Consider the following 27,044-nt stretch of genomic DNA (forward strand, 5'->3'; position numbering starts at 1 on the left):
TCACTCAGACTGATTTGTGTGAGACAGGTGAAAGGGAAAGGGCAGCCAGGTGTAATTAGTCCATGTCTGTCGCTTCATTCAGGAGACATGGCAGGCTGGCTAAACAACGAGCCTGCCTTGACTTTGAGGACTTGACTGGCAATGGAAGGAGGTCCAGAGTAATGAGAAGGTGCCCTCTGTGAGATGAGGTTCAATCCACCCCATCCAGCAGTAGAAAAATATAAATCACCTTGAGAGCAGGAGACAGAGTAAGAACACTAAAGACGCTCGTTATCCACAAGGTGCAGGAACTTAGTAGCTTTGCAGTTTACATTGCAGTTAGCAATGCTGTTCTTGCTGCAGGCAAGTGTTTTAAATCACTACCTCAAATTCAAATTTTATTTGTCACGTACACAGTCATACACAGTACGATATGTAGTGAAATGCTTGGACAACTGCTCGTGACCTAAAGAGAACAAAAAAGGAAAAGGCTATGAATAAGATAGGAAATAAATATGAAAATTAAAAAGGGTAAATTTAACTAGGAAGGAATAAAATATAAATTAAGGTTAAAAATGAAATAACTGTACAACACAAATTAGAATGAAGGGTAAATTTAACTGGGAAAGAATAAGATAAAATATATAAATTAAAGTTGAAAATAAAATAACTGTACAACAAAATACACAATATAGAACTATATAAGAATGTATGAAGAAATATAAATAAATATATACACAATAACCTGATGTGCGGTAGTTTACCAAGACTCGAAGTTTACTGCTATGTTAGTGGTGCTCTGAAGCTACGCTTTGCTCCAGTGGTGCTTAAAGGTAATGATGAACTGCAAGTCCTAGAATGCCATTGGCAACTGTTCAGGGTTTGATTTTCTTTGAACTTTATTGAGACTTAAAGTGGCACTGTACATAAATAATACAGAAATCAAGGTTTCACCGGTGTTAAAGTACAGCTGGGTTTAATGGGAGTATTCTTGGCTTTGTGCAGGCTGTAAAATTCCTCTAAATAAGGAAAAGGTTTGACACGCTGGAGACAGTAAAATGTGAGCATCACCAAATCAGACAAAACCACTTATGTTAAGTTCTGTTGTGAAGAACCAAGCTGAGCATTTTCAGTGGTGCCATGTTATTATTTTGAAAATTGTCGTGGATCTGACCAAGTAACCAATGTTATCATGCAAGAGTCCTGCATGATAGCAGCCTGTCAGTCATAAGGTGAGCTTCACCTAAACAAAGCCCTGCTTTATCATCCTAAATGATTAAAGGATGTTCTCCCTGCTGGCCATGTAAAGACAGCAGCTTCACTTTCCACACCCACTGCTATGTATATCCTTTATATAAAAAACTGTGGTTTTGATGTAAACTGTTTTGTTAAAACAGACATTTTTATGTTATTGAAAAAATATTTATTTTAAATCATCCCAAATAAAAAGATCATGCTTTTTTAAAATTCCATAATTTAGTGAGGGCAAGCACATTTTGCTCTGAAGCTCTTTAGACATCCAAACTCTATGGGTGAAAATATTTTAAGAGCAGCAAAAGTTCCTCTTAAATAGACTTAAAGGTTTAAGGGGCTATTGCATTGTTACAGTACAGTTCCTCACCAGTGGGAACAGCAAAGCAGGACACCAACACATTAAATATTTACCAGCTGTGCACACAACTACACCCCTGACAAGATCGTAAGGACACTTTCTGCCTCTGTGACTTGAAATGCCTATTCATGTTTGCTCTTCCTTCTTGTCAAACTTTCTGCACCAAAATTTGTACTGTTAGGCACTGTTAATCTTTTTTCCCCCCTTCTTTTTTATGTCTCTGCAACCGTACAAGGTCGGCATCACAAACACAGCAGGGAATAAAAATTTTAAAATAATAGCTCTCTTTATTTACATTTTGGAGGCAACAAGATGACAAATTTCTAAATTACGATGAGTTTCACAGCAACGAGAAGGAGCGAGAGTAGGACACGCACTAGCTGATGAACAAAGCATTAAGATTTTATCTCCTTATATCTTCATAACAATGTCCAATATTCTGTTTCAGGCTGCGGACAGATTACTGGTCAGTACGGTTGTAAGGTTACCGAGCAGAAACAGGCAGCACAGAGGTATCCACTCTTCCGTAACCAAATGCAACAAATGAGATTTTCTCTCTACTACAAATTAGAAGAGCGAGATTATCGGAGGCGCTGACATTGAATTACTTGCTCATCAAAGACAGACTGATTCCAGAAGGATCTCGGAAGACTATTCTTGTCCTCCATCAGCCTGCCCCGCTAGATCTGAATGTCATGAATTTCACAACTTCTCTCCGGGCGATGATAACAGAGGGATGTGGGGGAGTCTCCGGAAAAAGAAAAAAATCTGGGAGATAGTCAGAGAAAAGAAAGATGAGAAAAAAACCGGAGTACATGTCCAAGATTGGCAACAGGGGTGTGGGTATATATGGCATGATTAGGCATGACAAGACACAGTTGTCTCTATTTCTACTCTGTGTCTTTTATGCAGTCCATTTATAGTCATTAGACTTGGATTGGAGAGGAGACAAAGAAGAAATGTGAAGTTACAAATCACCGTAGGAGTGGAAGAGTCTGTGAACGTGCCCTTGGAGCACAGACTGAATGCACAGTGTAGCAATTTACAGGGCATTGACACACACAATCCCACTGAACATCCCCAGCACAACACGTAACTCATCCTCCGGTATGAAAATCCGGAGCAGGAGCCCATTAGAACAAATAAAAGAAAGATGCAGACAGTGGAGGAGCGGGAGAGAAACCAAGATTATTTTTCATGTAACAATGGGTGAACCAAATGGGAGAAGCCTGCCCGTGGGTCACATCCTTGGATTAATGACTTGGCAGATGGAGAAGCAACAGATACCCCGCTAGGGCCTGACTTTGATTTATACACATGAGAGGCTTAGATAAGGACCAAGAAGAGGCAGCGATAGATTTCTAATGATGCAGCCACATCAAAATAATCATTTACTCAGACCTCAGGGTCTGTCCACTGTCAACAACACTGAAATGACATGGACAGGCTGATTGGAGGTTCCGTTCTTGTTGCCATTCAAGTTGTTAGATGTGAAGTAGTAAGAATGAAAGACCACAGATTATCAGAAATTATCATTGGTCCATTATCTCCAGTTTTAATAAAGTCCCAGCATGCTTCATCTTCAGAGCCTCTATTTATCATGGAGTCTGGCTACACAGCTTCCAAATTCAGATTCAGATTCAGATTCCTCACTCTTTTGTTGCTTGGTGTTTCTCTTGATCTAGTGGCACAGCTACAAATGCTTTCACAAAGAACTCCCTGACCAACTGATCAAAGTTGTGGGCCTATCATTCATATTACATTTTTCAAGACCTTCATAATGCACAGTCTTTCTTTTGGGGGATATCTTCTTTGGCGATCTGCATGGCTCAGGAGCTGCTGCCACAGCCTAAATTCATGCTGAATGTGCTCCCGGATATTCAATTGGAGATAATTTCTCTGAATTTCAGGAGTGGGTCCACACTTTATAAACTCCCTGTTTTGGTTCTCTGTCCTGCACAACAAGCTGTTCATATTTTCACCTCTCATTAGATGCTTACTCCATCTGCAAAATTAACATGCAGATGCGGTCACAGCTACTGACTAGAAGAAGGCTGTTGTCTGTTCTGATTTTCCCAACTAATCAGACATTTATCCTTTTTTTTTTTACAAAAACTACATCTATTTCATGAAGATGCTGAGACAGTCACTGACATCCTGCTTACGAGAAGCAGTCTCATACAAAGCTAGTGAAAGCGAGGATGCTGCTGTCTCCCAGCAACACTGGACTTGTAATACAATGAAGTATATTGTGCATTTGTAGTCTGTAGTTGCTGTCCACGGTACTGAGAGCGGCAGTACTGTGGACAGCAACAATAACAAGCTCCGATAAAGGACCACTTGACACTTACTGCAGTCATACTGTGCGCAGCAAAAATGTTCAAACCCACTTGATGTGATTTTAAAAATGGTTACAAACCTCTATGTATGTGGCTGTAATAGGCAGATCGGATGGATAGTTAAACTGATGGTTAAGACATCAGTTCAGTCAAAATAACGCACATTTAATTTTAGCTCCAATTCCAGCTCCAATTTAGCTCTTGATTGTGTTATAAAAGAAATTAAAAAAAAAACCCTGATAGTTGGATTTCACTTTCTTATAAAGAATTCAATGAAACAACTTAAATGATTGAAATGTACAGCTTTACAGGCAAATGGCAGCTCATTTAATTTATTACAAACAAAGATGCGTTCCAGCTAAAAGCTACTTTAAATGATGGCCCCCAAAAGTAAAGACACACACATGTCCAAATACAGACACTCTCAAAAGAACTGCGCTGCACATGGATGCTTTGCTTTTAACACACTGTGAGTTTTTATTTTTCTTACAAATTACAACCCCCTGAGTTATGTCGAACTGTAACAGCATCTGAAGGTAAATGTCCTTTTCACTCCAATGTCTCTATGAGCATTCGCACAGCTTCATGAACATTGGCCATGGCCCTCAACTTCAGTTGCAGCATCAAAGGGAAAAGCAGCTCTTTCATTTGCCTTTGTTCCCACTGTGACATTTCACCAAATCTGATGATGCAGGCGATGTCCGATCCCTGACCCTTGTAGGGCTCCCAGACTCCAGCTGGGCATTTGTACAGTTGCTCGAATACGAAAACGTCTGAGCATGACACAGTCACTGGGAGAGGTTGTCAGTCACAGGAATGTTAGTCAGATCCATCAATTGGACTGTTCTGATTTTGTGCCTGGATATATGCACCACTTATTTCCCAGTGCGAAAAAAAGTGCATATGCGTAAAAAATAACAACTCAAAGTGTGAAAATAAATATTACATATCTAGTGAGACAAAATTGGATGTATACAAATATTCAAAATTTACCACAGGAAAATGTGATTTTATTCAGTAAACAGGTGCTTCTAAAAACAGCTCGCCTGGTGGGAGTTGTTAGAAAACACAGATGTCTACAAGGGCCCTGTGCAGTAAAGTCATAAACAAAACAATCCCCTTCATTCTGCATCCAAACTCTGAAGTTTCGCTGGTAGTAATCCACCAGAGGAGAAATGCTTGCAAGGGTACATTAGAGATATAGTTATAGGACTGTTAGATGAGCTGCTTTCAACATGCATACATTTTTTAATTCTGGTATAAAAACCCATCTCTCTACTGTTCATACAAAGACTAAAGCTCACCCACCATGTCTACACCGTAGAGTGATGGATAACAGACAGCACAAGGTCACATCACAGACAGGAGGGGAATAAATGTAAGATTAAATAAATTTTAAATTCACTCTATCGCCCAGTGTCTGAGTCCCTCAGTAAAAGAGCAGAATTTAAAATATCGTGTCATTGGACAAAGTCGCAATACACCAATTTAAATAAAGAGCTTCATGTAAATGAAAATAAGTGAATGACGATGAATACATTGCTTTGAGTCATTTCATACAGCATGGATGTAGCATAGATGGGTGTAACTGCAGTGCACATTTGTTCTGCATCCCAGAGATTAATGTAAAGAATGCTCATTTCAGGACATGCAATTAGTAGTTAGAACATAATTTTCAACGCATGTTTCCTCTTGGAAATAGCTTTCATTAAGGAAAAGTGAATTTATTTCTACAACAATAACACCCACATAGATTTGCATTACATGCTAAAGAGTTCTATACTCAGAGTTCTTTTTTTCTTTCTTTCTTTTTAACACCTCAGATTGGTATACGTTAGGGCTGAACGATATATCGCATTTGCGATAATATCGCGACATGATCAAGTGCAATTTTCTAACCGCAAAGGCTGCGATTATACTCTGGACATGTCCAAATTCATGGGCTGCATCCTCCTGAGGCCGCATTTGTAGACCGATTACGTCACAGCGACGTGCCGAAGGCTGTCCAAATTACTACCATATCCCAGAATTCATAGCGCGGCCCAGCCAAACTCCAGTTTCCAGCAATGGCGGCCGCTAATAAGTTTTAAAATTACTCATACTAATCTTTCTGGGTCACAAAATAAACTTTTAACATATTTTCAGGCGAGAAAGTAGTTGTGTAAACATCAAATATCTGCTCGGTTTATCAAGATATCCCATATTTGCAAAAGTGCTTCGACGTTTTCAGAGGCGTCTGCTACCCACCAGCTCGACAGCTAGCCGGGAGCTCGAGGGTTACTGATGCGGCCGAGAACGGCACAACTCCCGGCACATCATTTTCAGATCACCGCGGAGTTTCGCTGCTCGGGTTAAACGTAATATATAAGTCACTTAGACAACCTAAAAATGTTATTGTTGGGCTTTTTTCAGTGTTTTGTTTGTTCGTGAGTAAATCGGTTTGGCTGAGATTAAAGTTATTAGATTAGATAAAATAAAACTTTATTAATCCCCCGGGTGGGTTCCTCCTTGGTTTTCACACAGCTGACTAAACGTCAAACAGAAAACTTATTAAACAGAAGTATGAGACAGTCGAGAATTTACACCAGTGTCTGGTTATATTTTAGATAGCAAGAAGCAGACGGCCGAGTTTATTAAACTCCACCGAGACAGCGGTGACGCTAATCAGAACTAGCCTTCTGATTCAGAAGGCTAGACCGTCCAATTTCACGCCTTTAAATTTTAAAGGCGTGTTTGTGTGTGTGTTTATACAATTGCTATTATGTTTGCACTTTATGTGTAATGTTACTGACTGCAGAGATCAGTAAGATGTGTGTATTTTTTATTTATTAGTTTTATTTATTTAATATTATTTTTTAATTGAATGACTGTCTAGTAGTTCACAGATGTCGAAAAACTGAGTGTGGTAAAGCCACTGATTTTTTTTATGTATATTTCTGCAATCTGCACATTGTACTGACTTTCATTTTAATGTTTACACCAGGGTTCCTTGTCAGCACTTTATGCTCAGATGTTTGTAAGCTAAAAATAAACTATTGTGTATGTTCAAATATACTGTTGTGATTGAAGTAGTTAAATAAAAATGTCAGTCATCAATTCATGCATCACCTCATGTCATCATAACAGAGGTCTGTCTTCCAGGAAAGAACAGTTTAAAATTAATGTAATATAGTATTGGCCATACTATATGATGTATTGCTTGTCTTTGTTTAATAATACAGAAGACAAAGACCTTAAAAAATAATCGCATATCGCATCGCAATCGCAATATTGGGGCAAAAAAAAAAATCGCAATTAGATTATTTTCCATAATCGTTCAGCCTTAGTATACGTGCATATGTGATCCTACACCATAGTCATTTCTTATCTCTACCTTGTGACAGCTGTTAATACCCTCAGATCAAATCTCACCTCTCTGTGCACCCGGTAAAATATACATGGCAGAGTGAAGAAAACCAGAGACAAGAAAGATTGTTGGAATCTTTGACTAAAAAACTGGACTCTGGACTTGAATGCAGAGGCACCTATGTCACTGGACCTGGATGCTGCAAGAATTATACTGTTGTTGCACATGGAAAACAAATACAAAACACATTACAATATACTGTATGCACACAAACACCTGAAACTTAACTCAATTTTTTCCTGTCTTTTTTTCTGTGTATGTCCATGCATGCAGCTCACATTAGATATAAGTTAAGCATGTGTGGTATAGAACTTCAGTGGAATCTTAATGGATATCTATACTAATAAGTACTGTGAAATGTATTAGGAAAGAAAAGAAATCCACATCGTCTGATTGAAATGAAAATGATCAACCTACAGAGGGCTGAATTCAAAGATACCCTGAAAATCAAAGTGAAAAAATGATGCGTCAGACTAGAGTTGGGCGATAGAACGATAACGATATGTATCGCGATATAACTTTTACTCGATAGAGAAATTAAGCTATCGCGATAGACCTCGCCGCTCTTTTTTTTTTTTTTTTTGTAAGAGGACAAAAGATCAGCCAATCCAAATTAAGTAGCGCCGAGCCGAACCAATCACAGCCGCAGCGTCACGTCGCGTGACTTGTAACGTACAGCACAAGTGCCAAGCCGCACGTGTGTTTGTTTGGGAAGCAGCCAGCGGGTAATGGAGCCAGCGCGTAATGGAGGAAATGAGTGTGCCGACTAGAAAAATCAACCGAGCGTGACCGAAGAGAAAACAGATAATGGTTCCAACGCCGGAGAGATTGTCGAACGGAAGAGCCATAGAAGTTCCGTAGTGTGAAGGTATTTCGGCTATTTCAAGTCTGACAAAATACAGAGTAGCGTGCACTGTAAATTGTGCCGAAAGCAAGTCTGGAAATACAATGAACTGGTGCATGCGTCACACTGTGCGCCACGTTATTGTTTCGGTGAAATGAATTTCTACAATACTGTTAATTCTACTCTCTGCAGTGTTTAAATGCTTACATATACACACAGTTACTGTCCGTCCACACATACGACTCGGTTCTGCTTCTATGCCCCAGCTTTGTTTACTTTTTCCCACCGAGGCTTCTAGACTTCTGATTGGCCAATATTTCTGCACGGTTAGGAATCTAGCGCCACCTGCTGCTTTGGCATGTTCTTAGCAGCGTTTTCCTTCATTTCTGCCTTTATGTGTGGACAGGATTATTTTTTAAAACGAAAACGGAAAATCTCCGTTTTCAAAAATACCCGTGTACGTGTGGACGTAGCCTCAGTCTCTGACTGGAAGCGCTAATTCGTCATTCGGCTTTTGTCAGACTAAAGTAACTGTTAAAACTGTTTGAAAAGCTCAGCTATACAACAAGGAGAGATTGAGAATTTCCTTTTAGTTCTCAGTTTATTTGATATTGACAAAAGTTAGTCAGTTTTGTCTGTTCTTCTGTAACACAAACTAAGATTTATTTTTAGAATTAATATTTTGTTTCTAAGTGGAATTGACAATTTAGTAGTCTGTTTCGTTTGTTCTATTTTGAAACTTAAACGCTTTAGCGGCTGCCTTTTGTGTAGTTTGCAATATTTGCCTTTATTTATCTGAAAAAGTCTTATGTTCCTTAAGTACATCTACCCTGTTGAACTTATTATGGGAAATAAATATTTAAATAAAAACAAGCTGCTGATTATTTCACATTTTACTTGTGAGCAACGGCACATTTAAATCTTACAAATATAGTTATTTGGCTTATATCGTGATAGATATCGTTATCGCCTGAAATGAAAAAAAAAAAACATATCGTGATATGAAAAAATCTCATATCGCCCAACTCTACGTCAGACTATTCTGTCCATTCTGCAGAAACTCAAAATGTTTTTTCCTGTGCTTTTCTGTATGCCTGACAACACTGGGACATGTTCCTAATGAGACACTTACTTAGGGATCTTCTCCCAGATCTGGATTATGGTGCCTGGATAGTCAAAGGTGCAACCTGGCAGCATTGGATGGACTGAAACATAATGTCCCAGAGGTGAAACATAATGTCCCCAGAGGTTTTCTATTGGTTTAAGGTAGCATGAGGGCCAGTCAGTGGTATCAATTGCTTTATCCTGCAGGAACTGCCTGCATACTCTCGCCATTTGAGACCAGGCACCGAGAGGAACCCAGAACCCTCTGTGCCAGTGTACGGTCTGGCAGTGGGTCCAAGGATCTCATCCCAATACTTACTGGCAGTCTGTGCATTGTCACCTAGAATTAGAGGTCTTTGATTCATTTACTGGTCACCCTGAATAATGATGCAGGCAGCATGATGTTCTCCAAGGCTTCCTCAAACCCTTCCATGTCTGTTACATTATAGTATTCTATAGCAAATACCCACTGGGCTCCACAGTGCCAGGCAGTGAGCACAGGGCCGAATAGAGGATGTCAGACCCTCAGGCCACCCTCACATGGTCAGAGACATTTACATCAGTGGCCTGCTGTTGGTCATTTTGTACGGATCAGAACTCAATATGTTTCTTCACACAAAGGAGCAGACACTGGCCCTGGTGATGGCCAGTCAACATAATTAAATAAGTACAAATGTCAGTGGCCTCCAACCTGCAAAAACATTCCTGTTTTAGGGGTTGTCTCACTGTTGCCCCTCCAGTGCCGTAGTGCAGCTGAAAGTGCTTAACAACTCCCTCTGCTATTTAACTGACCAGATCAATATCTCAGAAGTTTAACTAACTTCATACCTTACTCTGATTAAAAAGTGATCTTTACATTTTTTAGGCACTGTATATATATATTTGAAAACATTTTTGCTGATATCCTCAGTGCCTTACTCATTATCTGTTTTACCTTATCTTAAAAAAAATGTGTCAACCCTTAAGGGAATCCAAGCAGCCATTTAGATAACTCAGATGTGCTCCCAGAATAGACTCCACAACATCAGATATAGCTGCTCAGTCATTTATACACACAGTTTATCTTCCAAGCAACAGGCAACATGCAAATTTAAAAATGATGAGATTGTTGCAATTGCTTTTAGTTGGTTGCAGTTAAGTGTGTTTTATTTAAAATATACGTTTTATTTTAAATATTACACTCAACATAATCCATGGATTTTGGCTACCTGAACAGATCCAGTGTTATTCAGTAAAAGGTTGATATCATTCCCATAATGCACCTCACTGCTAAAGAAATATTGTCTGGATTCCAATGCTTACAAAAGACTGAGGAACTGCCGTCTTTCAAAAAAAAAAGGGTCCCATATTATTACAGATAATGATATTTTCCTTTTCTTCTTTGAATTTCATTATTATTGTCTTATAGTCTGGCTGGTGATGACGCAAGGTTACGCAATCTATCTATCAGAAAAAGTTTAAATGATGGCAATCCATGGGACAAAAATTTAGAAGGAGGCAATATTCCTCAGAGAAGCCATAACCTTGCATAGTCAAGCCTGTAATGAGTTTAACTCAGACTCTTAGAGGGTCCCTCTGGGCTGCTGGCAATAATGGTGAATTATCAGTGATTCCTTTCACAACCACAAGGCTTTATTAATGACTGTCTGGGGGAAGTGCAGCATTATTGTCATGGGCACACTCAGCATATTTTGGTTAAAATAAAATAGCTCATAGCTGATTAAGAATTTCTACAGAGAATTTGTGAGAAGTGCTTATGACAAAAGACTGCAGCTGACCATTGTGCCTTTAATTTGTATGTAACAGAACAGAATAAGAAAAGCTTCATCTTTTTATTCATGGTATAATGCAAATATCAATTACCAAAGATTACTTCTCAACAATCAGTTTATGTGTGTATGTTAGGGAAGGTTTGGGTGAGTATTGAGCTATTTGCATGAATGATGGGATCAAACCAATACTAATGGCAAGACAAAAGTGAAATGCAGGCATTGCATTGTGCCTGAATATTTGTAATCAGCTTCTGCTGAAACAAAGAGCAACGCAGATTTGTAACAACCTTACACTTCAAATAACACATCCTTCAGCTACTTCACTGCTGGGTGCAGATATTCCCTGGTACACAGCCATATTAACTATTACACAACTAGATGGGAAATCTAGTACATATAGAGAAAAGAGCTGTCCAGTGATCTCCTATCATTTCAATGCATTGTGAATTAATGTTTTGTACTACTGTTTTTTTGTTTTATATTTGGTCCTGGAATTTATGCAGACAAATAGTTACACATTAATATTTGAATACTGGAAAGGTCAAATGAATAAGTGCCAATAAAAGCCAGAATGTTATTCAGAATTGCACTTTGACAATGTTATTGGATTTTCTGCACATATACCACATCTTGTAATGCAGCCCAGGCAAAGAATGTGGCTGCAAATGTGTGAGAAAGCTTTACAAATGAATACTGACAACAGAGATTTATTCAATAACCTGATAGCCCTCCTTGCCGAAATGCCTCGTGGTGGTTTATAAAAAGATAAGTGAAACAAATGTGGCTGCCAAAGCTTTAGCAGAAAGTGACAGAAACACTTGATATTACCTGACTACTGATAGAAAATTGTCCTAGTGGAATTAAATAATCTATACTAAGATGACGCAGTGCTAATCAGCTTGATTATTTAAGACTACTCAATTTTTAAACTAGAAGCATACATTTTCCTTAAAAAAATACATCTGAAGGATGTTCCAATTTTGTCTACCTTGGCTCTGCTCAAGTCCTTGATTAATATTAATTAATATGAAGTTGTCTTAAATATGAATTTGAAACAGCGACCAAGACAACAAACTCATCAGGGAAGTGTTTGGTGAGGTCACACATCAAAATACTGTAGCTTAAAAGTTTTTTTTCCCATATACTTGAATTAACCAAAGATGCTGCCCCCTACTGCTCACTCAGAGGAATACAGCAACATAATAAAACTGTGTTGCTCTAATAGTAGTCAGGGTCATACATCATCTCTTTCTCCTTTACATTCTGGGGATGACAATAGATGAATGGTTACTCCTTAAATAAAAGCAGCTTCTTAGCTCAGAAAATTGTGCAATATGTACATCTGCACAGTCTGGTGTAACTGATACTAAGGCAGTTAAAGTCACCCTGGACTGAGACTGAATCCCAGAATATGCAACATATTCTTGACAGGCTCATCTATCACACCTGTGCCAGGTACAACATTTCTTGACCCAAGTTCCAGAATACTTGACTTTACCTTAACAGAGGTCATAGCCAACTGGGAGAAGTGAGCATTGCTGAGCAAAAATATAGAAGATAACAAAAGATAGAGGCAACATTTCTGGACATACAGTAGTGCCCTCCGTGCACAAACTGCCAACCACAGAGTCTGCTGGGCTCCTGGCAGATCAACTCATCTCAGAGCCAGACCGCATTATCTAACAACTGAGTTGATATTGTTCCACGCAAATATCTGGAAAATCTCATATAGTGTGTTCTATTTAAAGCAAAAATGAGTTGCATTCCTATTCATAAATGTGATTTAACAACGGTAAAGGGAACACATTTAACCTGTTTTGTTTATATTACTTGCAAATGGGATGAAGTAGACATCTACTGAGAATTTTAACAAAAAAGGTTTGAATATGTTGAATTATTAGCCCCAAAAGTCCACCAGACCCAGCAAGACTCCCTGTGTAACCAAAAAACAAAGACCATAGCAGGGTTAAGTTTAATCATTTGAAATGATGACAAGCAGTAGAAGAAATTAGAGTTTGTCATTAAGGCTTCAGCCTCATTAATCCCTACAAATACATCACACAAAAAATATCCTCCTTGAGCCTGCATGTGGATGCTGGGGAGGTGGAGGGGTTGAAAGAAGCAAGCACTGTTTTACAATTATAGTATATTGTAAAACAGTGGTCAGAAAAGCAGTTAGGTTACTGTAGATTGAAAAAATAAATCCATATACAGAACATCAATAAGTAAAAATGTAATGAAATAGAATACAGTTAAATCCTTTGGTACAAGTTGAATGTAACATGTTAAACACACAGTAAAATACCTCAAATTTAATAAAACAAACAAAGATAGATTAAAAATGGTTTACCTAATGTAGCAGAAAATATCTCTTGGTAGTAGAATTGCTCAGTATACAGAGTGTAACGTGTTGAGAATGGTCCAGGTTTGTTATGAAACTACTGGGATGAGAATACAGCTGATACCAGTGGTGTCTGTCAGTTCATCTTGTCAGATCTTTCATGATGACGTATGTCTGCTCTGTTATGCTGAGGATGTATTGTTTCAGTTCTGCTCACCTATCGATTTCCATGTATACACATGGCAAAGGATACTATATACTGGGACATTCCATCTGCAGCAATAGCTAGTTTGGTGCTATATAAATCAAACTGAATTAAATTAAACTGAACTGAAATAACAGTCTCAATTCTAATTGGGTTCCCATAGAAACAAAAGATTCAACAGCCGCAACAGTATCATCTAAAAAAAAAATATATATATATACACACAGATCATTTTATCTTTCTCTTTCAGTCTTATCCGTGTGCCCATTTTGTTCAAGATCATTTCAACCAATGCAGCAAAGGAATACATTCTTTAACTGGAAAGTGCAAAAAGTGGCAATTATCAAGATGGGAAATACACAAAGAAGAGGAAGCCAACACGTGTAGTGCAAGGATCACAGCAATGTAAATAAGTACTGTCGCTTTAATAAAAACCACAAAAAGAAGAAAACTTACAATGCACCCTATGAATATGTCTAAAGTAATGGTTCAATCTATTTAAAGTCTTTGCTTAAATGAAAAAGCAAAGAAGAAATTGAACGGTTCATGGAATAAATGGCAGTAAAAGCTCTGTCTAAAGACAAATGTACTGCATAAAAGGCTAGGCAGTGTTTCCTCCCTAATCAGCCACTGAATGGCTCTGTAATTATAAGGCTATGCACCAAAGCCTTTATAAGTATCACATCTTTGTCAAGGTAATTCCAGCACTGAAGCACACATTTTGTATGAACACAAGATGGTTTAAAGAGCTGTGTGCTGCTTGCACAGGCAATAATCTTAACAGATTTATTCAACAGCCATCTCAAACACCATAGGAAACTACCTGAATCATTACCACGATATTGTAGCTCTTCAAATTCTACTTTCCCTGTTTTTTTCTGGAGTGAAAAATGTAGATGTTTGAATGGCTTACCTGGAAACTGCCAAATCTTCTGCTTCTCTTGTCAGCCGATCCTTTAACAAAGAGAGAGGAGATATCTAAATCAATTATGCAAAATAAAACAAACTTTTTTATTGTCAGTAAGAGTAAGCAATGTTTTCAGTTAGAGCGCTCCATGTCATCACTATGCAGTTTGCTGGCTGAAACTGCCCATTTCAAATCAATTAACAGCACATTACTTGTCAGTATAATACACAGTCATTTAAAGCCTATGTGCTATAAAGATGTGTTCATTTCAAATATCACTGCAGTTTGGCTGAGGCTTGACTGATTTGTTGACTTAAATATGGCACACGTTCCCAAGCAGATTAAAACACCCACCACGCTTGAGTGTGTACACTGTGCTTAACTAGCAGCTGCAAGAACATACATCATGAATATCAATTATTACTAAAGTGGAGCTGTGAAAATTAGTAGGGTAGTTCCATTGTGTAGGTTAATGGAAACTCAGACAGGCATTTAACTGGAGGGTTAATGCCAGTTCTAAGCCACCGTGGCATTTCTGTCCTTGAGCTTGAAAAATAAATTGAAAATGTGTGTGAATTCATGACTGACTGGCAACATGCAGGAAACATCAGACTCGATAGAACAGAAAAGCAACAAAACACATAATCTTTTCAAAATTATTTATCTCTGAAGAGTTTTGCTTCTAAATTAGACATCGGTCATTTGAAAACCAGCTTGTAACCAACTCCAAAAAATAAACTGAATCTTCAGGTACTGCTGTTCATGCAGGCTAAACAAACTGCAAACTGAGCCACTTTAACCCTGTCATGCATGAATTATGACAACCTCAATCAGGATTTTTTCTTAAGCATTTTTATTCATCTTTTCATGCCTGAAGATGAATAAAAATACTTAAGAAAAAAAATCCTGATTGAGGTTGTCAAAATTCATGCATGACAGGTTTAAATAACAATAATTACAAAGAAAGCACGTCATACATCTATAGTAACATTAAACAATCAGTGGGTGGCAGGGTATAGAGTGATACATCAGTGTCCAATGTAGTTGTTTATGTGCAAGTATACCATCAACACCGACACAAATACAAGAAAACAGCCTCTGAATAGCGGTCCACTGTAGTGACCACTATGTGTGATAGGGTTAAAACATATTATCAGGTAGGGCTGGGCTATATCATACCGTTTACGGTAATACCGGTGTAATTTATCAACGATAGGAAAATGAAATATCGCGATAGAATATGGGTAAAACACGGATGTGCAGTGCCTTTGTTTTCATACACACATGGCGGTGACACAGAATGAGAAGGGTGAAAGCGGATCGTTAAATGAAACGGATGAACCAGAATTGGTTTGTAAAAATGCTGCAACTTCAGTGGTGTGGAACTGGTTTAGCTTTCATCCATCAGATACACAACAAAGCACTATTTTTGGTAGAGCATGCTAGCGGGCCGTCGTTATTACTGTGTTTTTTGGAAAATACGGCACACTTAAAATCAATCCTTTGATTTTTCTGAAAATCGACAGCGCCCCTTATAATCCAATGGGCCTTATGTATGAATTCTGGTTGTGTTTACTGACCTCGAAATGACTTTATGTGGTACACGGCGCTCGAAAATCTGTCAAATGTTTTAGTACGACTTTGCTAAGCTACGAACCCGCACCGCTTGATGGATTGTGGGAGCATTACGGCTATTGTAGGCAGGAGCCTCATGGAGTGATATGTACTGTGCTTCAACATAATATTACCGTATTGTGTGTGTATAACCTCTTTTTAAGTTTTGTGGATATTATACATGGTTAGGCTGAGGATATGTCAGCCAATTTCCACTGGAAATGCCTTTTGGTTAAACTGCCAGCAAGGAATTTGCATTTGCACTGTTACATTTTTATATAACTTTAATGCCCATAAAAAACAGCTGCTTGTTTAATTGAAAATACATTGATGGGGTTTTTTGCACTAATAAAGTTGTGGAGTTGTAAAGTATTTTGTCTAGTGTCAATTATATCGTCAGTTATCGTTATCGCAAATTTTCAAATGTATATCGTGATAAATATTTTTGGTCATATCGCCCTGCTCTATTATCAGGATTGTATTAAATTCAGAAATAATCCATCTGTTTAAATTTTTGCTGAAACACAAGTCCATATTACATTTTTTTAATGAAAAGACGCCGACCAACAAAGGGTTTAAAGTCTGTAGTCATATAAAAAATATGGAAAACACATCAGTGACCCTTTGTTACAACAAACACAAGTATGATAGCTTGTTTTGAATTCTACATTGTTGTGATCTGAGGGGTTTTTGCTGTTCTGGTAGGCTGAGTTTTGTATTCCTATTTTATTTCTTTATTATTCTCACAGTGAGTTTGATTCATTGATTGTGATGTCTGTCTTTACCACATGGTGTCATTAGAATTAGTTCATGAAGTTCACTGATTTGTAGATGCCAATGTTTGATTCACTGTTCTGGATGAGTTTTGAATCTTTAGTCTTCATTTAGCTGCAGTTTCTATTTTGAGTTTATTTGTCATCTGTTTAGTTCCTTCAGTGCCTCCCCAACTCTTCTACCTGCTGCTCGTCATTCTGTTGTGTCTTTGTGCTCCAGTGTTTCTTTGTCTGAATGTGCGTGTCCTTGTCTTTGTCTTTTGGTTAGTTCCTGTTTTTCACACCTCTGTGTATAAATAATCTTGTCTCTTTCCCATAGTCTTTGTCAGAGTTTGTGGTATGTTTCTAGTGTTTGATTCTACAGCCCATTTTACTTTTAGATTTCTGTTGGCACCTGTGGATTTGGTGTATTTATAGGATTACTCTGGCATTAAATAAACATGTGTAAAACATTTACTTGCGGTAAATGTTCAAATTTTTAAGAAGTACATCATAATCTGCAGCTAAATATACTCCACAGAGCAAATTAGCCCTGTTTAAGTAATGTTAACTAAGCCTCGGTGCACTACTGCTTTTGGAAATTACAGAGTCCTTCCAAAACTATTCAGAACATGATTTTGAATAAGCAAGTCTTCGGCAAGAATCAGACAGCTTAGGCCACTGGCAATTTAAAATAACACAGGGAGAGACCTACAGATACTGTATGTCTACAGACATGTCTCTGTTTTCATGAAATTTGATGAAAAATAAATTAAATAACAGGAAGGTTGAAGATTTGGACTGGGATAGTTAGAAATGAATGGCAGAGATAGTTTGGATATGTGCTAAGGATGAATGGTGGGTATACTGTACTAGGGATGTTGAGTATGGAGCTGCCAGACAGGAGGAAAAGAGGAGACTGCAGAGAAGATTTAACAGACGTATGAAGGAGGACATGCAGAGGTTTGATGTGACAGAACAGGACGCTACGGAGAGCGTAAGATGGAGGCATATGATCTGCTGGGACGACCCCTAAAGGGATCAACTGAAAAAAGAAGAAAGAAGATACTAGCTTTAACCTGTCAAAGACAAACTCAGAAGTAGGTGAAACCTCTTATCCTTTATCCCCTCGGAGTCATTTGAAACTTTACCATTATATAATTTTGGATTTGAGCATTTATGGTTACTTTATCCATATACAGTATGCAAGCAAACCCTCACTATGACTTTAACAAATAAAGTCACACTTTCTTAATTCGATTATATAGGGCTGTGCGATATGACCAAAATCTCATATCCCGATATAAGAATTCCATCGTCCCGATAACGATATATATCACAAAAATGTAACATTTTCTGTAAATTCTGTGGCAGCTCGTCTTGCATGAAGTGTTTCCAGCTGCACGTCATGTAGCTGGAGTCGAGTGTTTTAACCGATGCATGAAACTATACATTTTTAGACATAAGTTGTAAAGGCCGCCGTTTTCTTTGTGAGTATTTATTGCACGGCGTGCTGCGGGGAAAAGCCTGTTCTAACGTTTGAGTCTAAGGTTTATTTTTTAGCACCTGGCGGCTCTTTTTTAATTCTCATCCATAAATAATCTGCTCTTTTACGTGATTCCGTTTATTTTGAAAAGTCTCAACAGGATCTTGAGCTTTATTGTGAAAGGTTTATGTGGAACAGAAACAAGCGGACACGCGATGCTGTTACCGTCGTTGTTGCTAACCACAACGCATAAAAACAGGCGCTTGTCCGTCCATAGTGTGGTTATATAAAATATATGAGAAAGAGAGAACTTTAAGAAATTAATATAGCCACTACAGTGACCATCAAAACGATGAAAAAAAATATTGCAGTAAACAGTTTATTTTGCGACACCACGAAACAAACGATAGCGTAAAATGAAACGATAGACGTTTTTATATCGTCATCCGATATATATCGTTATATCGAACAGCCCTAAGATTATATTTTATATTTCATTAAATTATTAACTGCTGTTCTGCATTTACCCCAGACATACATTCTCACCATTGCCATCATCAACAGCTCTGCTGGGCACACTAATCCGAATTAACAGTAGGCGGTGATTCTGATGACCCAGTCCAGTTATCTAAATGTACCTACTGAGAAGCAAAGAGCATAATTACGCTAACCCCGACTATAATCGCACTTTCTTGATGAGAAAAATGGGATAATCATCTCTCTTACAGCACGCTTTCAGGCACAGGGGGAACACAGTAAATGACTTAAGTGTGAATAGTGTGATTTAACAAATGAACAAAATTACACTATTTTGGAAGCCAAATCTTTGAGCCTTGAGTTTGAGAGAATATTTCAGAGCAACTTGCAGGAGACAAACTGACAGCGCTTCTAGCCATGCAGCTGGGGAGAACTGATCAATAGCAACAAAAATATTCTGCTACCTGCACCTCAAAATACATCTAGTGAACAGTGTTTGTTTGCATAAACAACTCTCCTCCACAGTGCATTAAAATAGCTTTGCTTTATTGGATTTCACCCGCGGCTCTCACAATCTGAAATCAATACATCTGCACCATCTAAACATATAAATATAATAGTTAACATGAGAGACAGTGAAAGTATTTCTAAGATGTTTTAACTGCCTTTTTAAAATCTTAACACTGACTAACACACAGTACTAATATTTCCCACTCACAGTAAAGGAAATTCATGCTCACAGGAACCAGCTTGCCTACAAGAATCTAACATCTCCAGGTAGATTTTCCTAACACAATGCAGTGTGTGATGCAGCAGATAATCACTCTTAGAAGTGTAACAGTGTGATAAATGGATGATGTCTGTAGTGGTCTGTCAGGCGTTAGGGGTAGTCTTGCATTAGTATGCACAAGCACCACTTGATTTTCTTTTTAGCGTCGCTGTATTCGCATCACACATTAAAGCAAACACCGATCAGGTCAAATCATTCTGCTTAGCTACTCTTGTACTTGCTATAAAAATAATTCTTTTTCCAACTTATTGGACAGCAACGTCTGATGTATGATGCTCATTAACTTATGACACACAAGACACAAATAAAAATCCCACTGTAAACCTCTCCACATAAATACCACCTACACTAAAGCACAAAGCTCAGAAAGCACCGCTCACACATTGGAGCTTAGCAGAAAGCTGTTCTCATCCCGCTCAGAAAGAAACATATTCACAGAAGAATGGAGGATGAGGATAAGAAAAGCATCCCAAAGACCCCAAATGCTACAGTCAACATAACACAGGATCGGTGCAACTGTCTCTGAGACACAACTAAACCATAAGCTGTTAATCTAATACAGCACAAAAGAACAAAATGAGACACACAAAGCTTCCTTTCTTGTGTCTATAGATACTGGGTTACTGAGTATGTGTTTCAGTAACCTCACTCAACTGCTCAATTTGAATAAGAAAAATCAAACGTTTTCATGTATTTCTGACACTATGCCGTGTTCATCATTCCCTGAGGATCAGCAGAATGTAACAACATGTTAAAGCATTGGTTGGCAGGAGCAGATGTCCCTGAAAGCTGCAGGCATGGAAAACATTTGGAAGATGAGAAGGAGAAACAATAACTAGCCAGAAGGTAGACAACAGAAAATGGAGCACTGGGAACTAAACAAAGTCTTCACAATGTAATGTTCATATTTGCAGAATGCAGGACCTGAGGGTCTTATGGAGAAAAGATTCAAAAAAATTAATGTAGCAAATGTTGTACAGATTGCCTTTTTATGTATGTTTTAAAGTGGAAAATTATTATAATTGCTTATATTGTGCACTATATCTATTTATATTCCCACTGATAATATGAATATAATATTCTAATTGCAAATTTAAATAAAACCCGAAGAACTACCAGCAAGTTTCCCAAAACAACATATTATATCCTAAAATGCATTTTACAAACCCTCTTGTGGCCAGTTTCTGATCCAAACCAGATGACCATGTTTATTTATAAGTTTGTTTTGCGGCTACATGATATCATAATTATATTCAATCAAAAAATTTGATTTGTTTTTCTGAAGTCAGGAGCTGTCCTGCTATTGAAAAGGTCAGATTTGAAAAAAAAAAATTACATTATAGTTTATTGCTTTTTCTTCTGACTGACAATTTCGAGTCAAATGACATGCTTGCCTGCAGCAGCTGTCACAGCCTCAAGTTGTCACTTTGGACAGACAATCAGGAGACCAGAAAACATTAAAGACATTTTATAGCCATAACTCTGGACTCATCTAGCACCTTCCTGATGTAAATGCTGTCTCATGTAATCTAAATAGAGGCAGGGTTTGGCAATGAGTTTTCTAAGGTAGGAGCTGGAAGCTACAGATGCCAGACCAAAAGGCTGAAAGCAGTTCAGACAGTATGAATTTATAAAAAGAAATGTTGGTAGATGGTAGATTCTATTAGCTGCTGGTATGAGTTACAATTAGGGCATGCCTTCTAAAAAGGACATTATTGCACATTTAATGTAAGTGCACTATTTAAGTTTTCAATCACGCAGCTATTAATGGAGGTCTACTGAATTATTCAAGTGGATTTTTCCAGAAAGACTTGCATAATGTGAAGCAGGTCTGGTTAAAACACCAACATAGTCACTAGTTTATCAATTCAAAGACCTAATACATACACATGGCAATTGTCTCCGATTCTGTTTCATCGTCTAATAACTTAATTTGATGTTTCTTTGCTGTTGTTGTTTTTTATTTCTTTTCTTGTTAATCACAAAAAAAGAATTTAATCTCTGGTTAAATGCATTCACCAAATCAGGTTTTAGGACACCTGGCTGTCAGTGAGACAATCTTTCTCTTGGTTTTCTTGAACTCTTGAACTGAATGTACCTTGTCATGTTAGAAGGGTCTCCTCGCCGGGAGGAGAATAAATTACAAGCAGTGGTACTGACTTGAAGTACTCTGCTGGAGTGAATCAGACGGCAGGTCATTGAGTTCAAGCTGAACATCACTGAGTCCATTATTCACTTTGCAAGTCGTGATAAAGAAATCATGCTCTCACTCTTCAAATCTTCAAACTGTCTTGTAAACGGACCATGCACATGGATGTGTAGATGGTGGGCTGATGGTGCGATATCGCGCAGCGTTGGGATGTGGGTAAACATGTTGTCTTCATTTGCCTTCAGAGAAGCTCATGAAACCTCTGGCCAGACTATGTATTTCATGTGCAAAAATCCCCTTGCCTGTGTCCTTGGCCTAAGGCTAACCAGGACACAAGATGAACTGGTTGCTCTTTGCTCTGCTTCTAACCAAGGGTTATGATTCTCATATGGGATGTGAAAGATCCCGTGTCCAACTGCAGAACCAGCCACCAAATTAGTAAATTCCTGGTTTCCCCGGATAAGGGATGGAAAATCTTGCAGTTATGAATATTTAATTTAGCAGTGCTGTTACACCAATAGCAAATGCAAAATCTGCCATCCAGTCTGTATCAGAGAGCTCAGGGAATTTTTTTTCACCTCACAAAACACCCAAATCTCTGGGTTTTGGTCTTATATTTTAGTCCTCTGCCCAGACTGAGCCATCTGTAGTCTATATCGACATTCTCAGTCACATCCTCAATAAATCTGAAACAAACTATCTGTCATCCAGTGCTCTTTTCTTTCTCTTTATCTTAGTTGCAAGAACAACAACATGGTTAACTTGCACAAAACCTCAAGCAATGCCAGCAATAACCATGGGACTACCAGCATTGATGACAGTCTCATTCTTGTCTCAAAGTCTTTCTTCACAAAGACATAAGGATATAAGAAGACAAGTAAGTGGACTGAGTTAAACATCATAGCATTTGTTCAGAGTCAAAGAGGAAAAGAGAACGCATACTCTTCATCTTTCATTTGATGCTCTGGATATTCTGTGATGTCCTTGTTCGATCTTCAAGCATATCAGCACTGCAGAGTCCACAGAAAACACTATGATAAACTTCCATTCAACTTGCTATTCTTGCAATTTCATTGGATGTTATGCTATGTTAGTCATAGCTAGACCCCATTCTGACGACTTAATGATGTTTCCTTGTTTTCCCTTTCATTTTCAGCAACTTTCCTCTGTCTGTTTTTTTTCTCTCATATTTTGTGGATCCTTCACCTGGCTCCCAGTTCTGCTCATTCTGCAAACCTACCAGTAATCAGCTCATTAACCTCCCAGCCAGCTCACCTGCCTTCCATCATCTCAAAATAATTACAGTATATCTAGCCTGGCTCTCCACCCATCTCTCTCCATATTGTATTTTCTACTTCAGGCCACTCTCAGCCCATTTAAGGAGTTGTCTCTAGTCTAGTGTTTAACCACTCTGCCTAACCATTCTCTCTTGTGCCCTGTCACTTTCCTGTCCATCTCTGCTTTCTCTATTTACCAGCTCCCCACTCTGTAGACTCATTCCCCAGGCAACCTAGCCTTAATCATCTCCCTCATCATCTAAAGTTAAGACTTCTAATTTGCAAAATCTCTTGTTTCTGTCCTGTGTTTGGATTGCAGCAGAAACAAGCTGCACTATTCCAACTACAGATGTGTGAAGTTTAGTAAAGATGCTTTGCTGCTTATGCAGCTTATTTAATAATGCTCAGGATGAATTTGATTTGATAAATATTAAAAATATATATATATCCTTCTCTATGGTCGCTAAGAATATAGCTGCTATAAAATATAGTAAAAAAAACATAAATCCATGTTTGTTCAGTCTTTAGTGTGAGTTCACATATTTCACAAGTAACTAACCTACAATCACTTGTGTCAATCAATGCATAATATTGCTGCATTAAGCGCACAAGAAAAGAGAGTTAACTCTCCAGTCTTGCTTTAAACTTATCCAAATGTTATTAAAGTTTGAAGCTGTTTCATTACTGACTTGCCATTGACCTAACAGGCCAATCAAAGATAGCCTGAGGGCTGGATGTGGCCTGTGGGCTGAACAATACCCTGGCCACGATAAAGGTCTACCTGCTGCCGTGAGACTACAGTGCAGACAACCCAAACCCACCATTAACGTAATTGTGTTTTCATCCCCTCTTTGCTCTCCAGTGAGCAGCAGGCCAGCGTTGCTTATCTTGCTGACATTTCACAACAGCCTTGTCTCTGCATAGGTGTGTGTGTGTGTGTGTGTGTGTGTGTGTGTGTGTGTGGTGAGAGAGAAAGCAGGGTTCTGCATGAAGTCTGACAGTTCCTTGAGACACAAATGCAGTCTTACTACTGCCACTTTGCGAGTTCTGTAAGTAGCTGACAAAAAGAAAGCTGTATATACAAACACTAATTAACAAACAAATCACACTATATCCCCGCTGGATACAGAATGTGAATATGACTCTTTATTATCCTGTTAGCAATTGCAACCTTGCTGCTTGTCTTGTTAAACCAGATTTCCCACGTGGGCTCTTTATTTGTGGATAGAGACGCTTGTGTCCCTGCATAATTTAATTATGTGATTTGGAAGTACAAATCTTCTGGTCATTTGAGTTTGCTTTTCCTAATCTTTCACAAAAGGCAAGCTTCATCTTTTTACTTTTTCCTAACACTAAATGCATTGGTTTGATTATGCATATCAAAGCATATGACATGCATATCAAAAACATTGTCTTTTCCTACGGTTTCAAGATTAACATGGTCTAAACTGTGCATTTTTGTGCAAGTGAAATAGTAACACAAGATACTGAGAAGTTAGAAATGTATGTAGCGATTGCCTGAGATGAAGGAAAACAGGTCATCACAGTCGTGGGTTCTGACTCATGTCTCCTGAAGGCTTGTAAGCAATTCACTGAAGTCCAGGCTTTCCAAACCCAAAATGTATCTCATTACGTCATCATAATGCTGCATCCCCACGCTGGTCTGGCCCTGGCCTGGATGTCGCATCCATTCTGTCATTTCATTATTTCTGACAAGCTGGGGTTTCAAAAAAAAAGATGGGTTGGATTTATACCACTGGCTTTCCCTTCTGTTCATTAATCACTGCACCATGGAGGCTTTGGCCCAGCTTCCACCAGCTCTGAAATCACTTTGTCACAGAATTAGGGTTGAAGTCTTTTCTTACAACAGAATGACATCATTTTAGTTGTTGCTTGCCTTTGCTTTGGGGGACACAATAAGTTCAGTGTCTGGCTATGACACTAAGTATTCCCATAAACTGTATATAAAAAATCAGATGAGGCTTACAAGTCAGAACCTGGCAACCAACAAGCTGATTCAAGAGCTGTGTATATGGCTAATCTCTGCACAGACAGGCAGACCAGCTGCACTGCCCACTTACCTGCTGTTGCTTTGCTACTTACTACAAACGCACGGTCAGGCCATATTAAACAACATTGGAGGTTCTAAACAGTCAGAAGGAAAAATGCTCCAAAGGTTTGAAGACATGACTTCATGACAGCCCAGAACACAATGACACAATTTCTAGACATTTTTTGAAACATCAAGAAAGTGGAAGAAGGGACGGTGAAGTTCAAATACAGACACCAAACACACCTGTGCTCTCTGATGGCTAAAACATGTCCGAGTGGTGAATACCATGTCTTTAGTTACAATTTTTCTCCTTTTGGTGAGTGATAAAACTATTTCTACCCATTCTTTTTCTTTTCCCCAGCAAAGGTGTGTTAAGATTAATCACCTGAAAGCAAAAGTACAGCCTAATTGATCAATCACCTACTAATCTGAATCAGACAGACCCTGACATAGCTCATCTTGTTGTCTTTACTAGATGGCCGCTTAAAACAATTATTCATTAAAGAAGTGGCCCTTTCTGTTTGATGTTGTGCCGCTGCTCTTTTTCCCTGAACCGTGACAAGAATAATATTATTTTTGATAAAAATGTTAATTTCTTCTGACATTAACATCCCCTGTTAAAGGCAAGGTGGAGTGCTGCTTCTATAACTTGTTATGTATTACAAGGCGCTTTCAGAATAAAAGAAAATAATTCTACTTTTATTACCTTTTCCTGCACCTTTAGAGTTTTCTTTGTCAACACTTTAGTGGTGCCATAGTGTAGTAGTTTACACAGTCACCTAACAACGTCACAACTCCAGCATAAAAAAAAAAAAAAAGGCGGCCAAATCAAATATGTGGCACTACGTGCTGTGGTGACCTCTTGTGAGTAAGGCGGCAGCTGAAATTGACTTTCTTTCATTCTTTGTTTCTTTTATTTACTTATCTTTGTGTGATTTTGTTCCAAGTGTTCCATTTGGCACATGTAAAATGTATGAACTGCTTATTACAGCCAAGGGGTCCATTTCTGAACGTATGTGAAAAACATTGCTTGGAGAGTGAGGGGTGGTTTTGATGCTCTGCAGTGAGTTTTCGTCTGCTGATTTGTTTCATTTTTGCTTCACTTTCTGGTGTGTATTTAAAAAACAAAACAAAAAAAAACACACATTTGGCATAGCTTGCATAACTGATGCAGCAAAATTATGACTGATCTATTCAGGAAGTTCACTTTTTAATTGAAGAGCTTTTTTAACTGGCTTTATTTGCTGTATTATGAAGTCAAGAGGGTTAATATTTGCATTTGTTTTCTCTGCATTATAAATATATGCAATAATATATTGTTATACGTATTTTTTTTTCCCTTGGTGTGTGTGTGTGTGTGTGTGTGTGTGTGTGTGTGTGTGTGTGTGTGTGTGTGTGTGGAGCTGAAGGTGAATGTCACGTCACACCAGAGGTGACAGACCCGAGGTTTGTGTGCTGTATGAGTAATGGGAAGGTTCGTGCCACCAACGATGCCCGTCAACCCCTCAGAGCACGATGACTCTTATCACTAAACTCGTTTCTGCTTCCTGACCTTTCAACAGTCAACCGCTAACCTTTCTCAACCCCCACAGAACCCCAGCAAAAGAAACCATTTCTTCTTTGCATATGAGGTATGCTGCAGAGAATTGAAGAACAGAAATCTGCCAGATCGATGGAAAAACTAAGGATAAAGGAGCGGATCAATCACTGTTAAATCAAGAATGTCTAGCTGTTGAAAATTACCACCAGACTCTCTTCAGCTCTAAAAGATTTCCATCATATTTCTGTTATTTGGGTTTCGTCACTCAAGCATGTATTGTTTGCTTCTTCAGCATCACCCCGGAGCATCAAAGGCCTGTGTATTCAATGTATAGCTTTGATACCACCTCGGTACTACAATGACAAGTGTTTAACTAGCTGGGGGAAATGCCATCAAA

Source organism: Diplotaxodon limnothrissa, linkage group LG5 (genome assembly GCF_057381915.1).
Source record: "Diplotaxodon limnothrissa isolate DT_005_m linkage group LG5, D_limnothrissa_male_GT1.1, whole genome shotgun sequence".
Taxonomy (NCBI): domain Eukaryota; kingdom Metazoa; phylum Chordata; class Actinopteri; order Cichliformes; family Cichlidae; genus Diplotaxodon; species Diplotaxodon limnothrissa.